Below are 6000 nucleotides of genomic sequence, written 5' to 3' on the forward strand. Positions count from 1 at the left end.
CAACACATAATTTTTGGCATGACACGTGTTTCGTCTAGGGTGGGTGAGGCACACTAGTCAACATGCATGCTAATCTTGTTGCCTACTTGTAGTTACCAAGCATGCAAACGACAAGTAAGAGTAAATACAATGTCATGGGTGTTGAATGTGGACACACTTGAAAGTGCTTCAAAGCAAGGGGGTGGCCAAGTTCAGGATGCATAGTTAACCCTTGTGTAAGGAGGGTGGGTTCTTAGTTATTGATTGGTACCCCTTAATGGGCCTCAAAAGGAAGGCCTACAACTTCATCGTAGATTAGGTTTTCAATTTTCTAAAAATTTTAATAGTGTTGTGCACCTAAGAACAAACATCAACGCCTAAGATTTAGAAGCATTCCTCAATGGAAGTTGAGTAAGTTTGGGGGACAATCATCTCAACTAGTATATGAACCCTTGTATTAAGGCTACATAACCTTATTTGTAGTGTAAATATTTGAGTTGAAAAGAGAAAATGCTAGCTACTATTAGACATCCTCTTTAGTTAGCAAATTGAGCTATTTGTATGTATACATAGTAGTTACCTAGTTGAATCACCCCAAAAATTGAGGCGCAATAATACTTTTTATTAGCATTGTTTACTTGTATATAGGAATGTTAGAGTAGTTCCAAATGAGGTTGCAAACTCTATAATCCCCATTAGTATAAATAATTAAGGAATCTAAATTGGTTATTTCATGTTAGCTTCACATATTGCCATGGAAGGTGCAAAAGTAGTGGATAAGGAAGTCATGCAAGAGTTTTATCCTTTAACTATGAAGGAAATAACCCATTTGTAGCATACATAATATAAAATACAATACCTACCATAGATTGTGGTAAAGTTTCAACAACCAAGGAGCCAGTTGGTACATATTGCATCAGACACCAAATCTTTCCATGTTGGCTCAACCAATCTATGTGCTCTATTTAAAAAAATGAAATTCAACATTATTTTCCCCAACATCATGTTGCTTGAGTTACTTTATAAGAATGCTGCTACTTGGCTTGTTTAGTTATGAAGAAACAAAGGGCGTGCAGGTGACAAATTTTAAAGTGGTTTTGAAAGCAAAGTTCATTCTCAAGGATGTTGACCAAAAGAACTTGGTGCCTTGGATTATCTCAATAGAAAATAAACTGAATTACCAACAAAGTTAGCACAGTACAATTGTGGCATATATGCTTCAAATATAAATCAACACTCATGCTTAAGATTCTAGTAGAAATATGCTCCAAAAATGATCATCATTATGCATGATATTGGCATGCTTGCCTTGATTTGACCTAGTTATGGTTTTAAAGTTTATTTTTTATACCAAGTCTACTTGCACATAGAACTTTGTAATATAGAAGTTTGTCAATCATTCTCATCAAAGCTATTTCCTTTTTAAGTTATTTGATAAAGGCAATGATCATTAGGAGACTCATGGCATGAATAAAAGAGTGTTTGGTGTAAAGTTCTTAGATCATGAAAGATAATCTAATATGTCTCCTTTTACTAACCAAACAAGGGCTTTATATGGTGTAGTTATATGAGTTTAAGTCAAGATTTTCCATAGGTTGGCCATTTTTTTGGTCCAGTAATGCTTCTCTCCTCATGACGCGGATTTCCTAACAAAGACTGCACAACAAAAGGTTCCATTTTTCTTTTTTAATGCTCTCATGGAAGTTAAAACGATCTCATGATTGACAATTAAAGTTTGGAAGTCATGGAATAATTACAAGTGATTGAGTTGAGAGTGATATGGAGATACCAAATGATGAATTCAAGCTACAATGCAAACTAATAGGTACAATGCATTCAAGGCATACACATGCACAAATGCACACGTGTGCACAAGTGTGTGCATGCACACACACATATTTGATGTTGCTCCACACACACACACACACACAACAGACATTTGCATAGCCATTGCATATTTCAGGCAAGATTAATTGACTCTTAGAGAACTATGGTTAGATGTGCTTGTTTTTATAATATAATTACGTTGTCCATACTATTCAGGTCTTTGTTTTGACTTTGGAATGCATCACATTACTAAGATTAATGACATGTGGACTACCTCATTTGTTCCATTTTATCTTAAATTTTCGATATGGCTCACATTGGAATAGAGTGGTGGCATAAATGTACTCCTTTTAACTCATTAGAGGACACCCAACCTTTGTGTAAATGAAACCTAAAGGCTCTTTTAATATGGCCCTAAGTTGACTTATTTATCCATTGGCACATCAAGGGTTTCAAGCTCCAATAACGCAACTACTAAATCAAGTCCCCATGGGGGGATGGTGACCTATTGTGGCACTAGTTTAGTTGTCACCCTACTTCTTTCCCATCTAGTGGCTTTTTGGTGCTTGAAAGATTGCATGGTAGATAAATTTCCCCCACCTTTCGGCACAAGCTATCATCATCTATTTTGATTTGCCCTATTGATGGCATACATACGACCATGATTGTGAAATCCTTGGTAATATGGGCACTATCACAAGTCACCTTCAACTTCTATTTCTTCATGAACATGATCAAGCTCTAGTTCTCACGTGAGATCCATTTGTGCATATTTTCTCTTGTGCTTGGCAAATATTGCATCCTCCATAGTTGCTGCCTTGACAACCTTTAGGATCATCCCACCACCCTACTTCAAGATGCTTAGCCCATTTTCAGGATAAGGATGATAGACAACCTTTTCCATTTTCATCTTTTTAATTCATTGGTGCTATCCTTACATCCACATGTTGCAATAGACTGGATATTTCATTATTCATTATAAAATGACTAATTTTAATTTATGGGCTTGCACTTTGTAGTACTTAAAATGCTACTAATAATTGATTATATGTGCATTCCATAGGCATAATTTAATATTGTCAACAACAATGATATGCCATACTTTGGCCTCTGTTGCAATGCACATTAATTTTCAAGATTCACTATTGGATTGCTTGAATATTCTTTACTATAATAATATGATGCATGATGTAATATTAAGCATGGCCTTAGTTCTTTTAGGGCCTCACATGATTAATATTGTATTTAAATTAGCTTGTCTTTGGGTTATTTTCACAACATTCATTTTAATTATTTAATCATTTATTTTCATTAGCTCTATCAAAACCTCAATTGCCTTCCGTAAAGGTTGATATTGGCATCCATGACCACTTCTATTTTTTCAAAAGTCTCTATTTGATAAAATGTCAATGTCGTTAAGTTAATCCTAACTACATTATTATGTTGTAGCCCATCAATTTAGTGTACTACACTTGAATAACCATAATTGGATCGAGCTTAGTACTTTTCTTTGACTCATATTTTTTCCTTAAAATACTTTTTGCTTCTTCTTTGTTTGTTAAAATTTTAACAAATTAATGTTTTTAGAATTACCTTAACCATGGGTTATGTTGAGCACTTCAACTTAATTCATTATGTTTTCCAACAAAAATTTTAATCAGTTTTAAAAAAAGTAAAGTTATTTGATTAAACTCAACCATATTTTTATGCTATTAACCCATACTTGAATCAACAAATTATTTTAACTCCTTTTGGATTCTGGTAATTTTTAGTTCTTGTTATTGTTGATTTTGCAACCCTAACTACATTTTTTTCCTTACCCATAAAGAATCAACGTTGCATGTTAACTACACTTGTATTTATATTTCATAGCACAATATTAAGTTTTTTAACTTGTGTTTAACTCGAATCGGTTTTGGGGGGTCACTAAGCCCTCCCTTAATAACAATAGTGAACCCTTTTCATTGGCAATCCATGCTAACAAGTATGATTTTTGCATTTAGGAACCAACTTTGTGCTTGACACACTCATGATTTTAATTATGTGGTAATTATGGCTCTACCACATTTGGGATGGTACCCACCCTAGTTCAAGTAATCCACATACATATCATTGCATACAATTCTTTATCATGAAGGGTTTATTATCAGTTTGCACTTGATATACGTGCGTGCTTACATCACATCCAAAATTGTGCGCCCTAGTAGTTAGAATCATTGGCTCCTTATGAAGTGACTCATGCACCAATTGTGGACATTCAAGGCAAGCTATAGTGTTTTTTCCAACTTCTTTCTTTATCCCACCCTATGTGCTAGTGTTAATGCACAACCACAAAACTGTAGTCTTCCTTACCTAAGGCAACAACAAATAACATTGCTGCCCATTCAAGGAACAACGACTCTAAGGGTTGAAATCAATATGTCAAGTACACATAAGCCTCTTGCCTCTATAATAGTTACCCTAGCAACCCTCTTATGCATTTTATAGATGAACTATATGATGAGGAGGAATGTATAGGTCCTTACATAACATATGATCAAGAGGATAACATAGTCCTTATGAACCATCGTCTTGTTCCAATCCTATTCCAATACTTTATATTGAAAATCTATTAAATCACTATTGCTAAATTATTACCAAAAACTAGTAATTATTGAATTAATACAAATTACAACCTAATGTAACTACACTATTGCTACCAAATCACACTAAAACTAATACTAAATTATTACTAGTTACTACTTAACATTAAAATTAATTACAAATTTATATTTGACCAATGATCCATGATTGTTTAAAATATATATTTGACACTCTTCTATATTCACAAAAAATACCTTCAAAGCAGGGCATTTTCTCATAATAGTCCTCTCGTTGTGAGCATTCACGTGGCATGTTTGAGTTGTGATGGTAATGTATAGCAAATCCTAGGGCTTTTGATGTAATTCAAGTGATAGGTACTTTCAATTTGGAGAGTTCCTCAACTTTCTTACTATGAAAAACCAAATAATTCATTTTTATCTAGACGTTCCACAAATACACATTTTTACTACAAGTCTAGGCCACAAGGGGGAGGCAATGGCAGGGTGGGCAATGTTAAACCTAGCATAATTTTCCATCACCACATCCTCACTTTGCTAGCACATCAAGAGACCACTTGTGAAGGTCCTCTCTGATCTTGGCCACATATGTACTATCGAACCATGTTCTCCTTAACTGCAATGATAAAAGGCTAATGCAACTAAGCAAGGCAAGTTACAAATCCAAACAAAAATATCTATAAAAAGTAAAGTTATGCATACCCAGTTCCTCGTTGGCTTCCCCACCACACCACCGTCAATAAAGGCCTTCATGTATGCCATCACATAAAACCCACAATCAATCGTATTTGTTTGATGGGGGGCCTGCAAATGAAACCATAAGACGATGGGTTAGCAAAAAGTAAAGCAACAGACAATGTTAGTGAGCTTTATGCAAATGATTTTTATGCCACGCTCTAGTTGCAAGACCTTTATATGGATTAGCTTCATCTCATTAGTGGCAAATAATGACTTGAAACACTCTGGGTCTAGACATCACTTTGACAAGGTAGTGATGGCCATGGCACGCAGACATATTAGAGAAAATATTCATCCATGACAATAATGCATGCTACGTGGATGTGTATAGGGTTGAAGGTAACTCTTCATGGTTCGCAGACACTCCATGGCATCCCTGCATTCCAATGAGTCAAGGTACATGATTGCACCTCGATTGCTGGGTAATCGATCCACTCTTTTGACACGTGGATTATGAACCATGTATAGGCTCCAATGCCCTATGCAATTGAGACATATTTTAACATTGCAAACCCTGAATACTTATGAAACCAACCGAGTCATGCGCAAGTAAGTGCAAGACGCAAGCCCTAAGCTCATACGTAGCCAATTGAGTCATGTGAACGTAAAAGCACGTTGCAACCCTTAAGAAACACGAAAGTATTTCAATCACATGAGCCATGGATGCAATTAGACCATGTAAAAGTAGAATGCATAGCATCAATGTGTACCTCAAGACCACTGGCAGGAAGATAAATATTGCTCGCGTAGGGTCAGCACCATCAAAGTAGTTATGTAATGCCACATCCTCATCCTTTTCCTCGATCATGTTCAGATATTGATACCAAAGAGAATCAACGAAGCAAACATCGAAAAT

The sequence above is a fragment of the Lygodium microphyllum genome, chromosome 2 (genome assembly GCF_053477565.2).
Source record: "Lygodium microphyllum isolate KBCC chromosome 2, Lygodium_microphyllum_v1.1.10, whole genome shotgun sequence".
Lineage (NCBI taxonomy): Eukaryota > Viridiplantae > Streptophyta > Polypodiopsida > Schizaeales > Lygodiaceae > Lygodium > Lygodium microphyllum.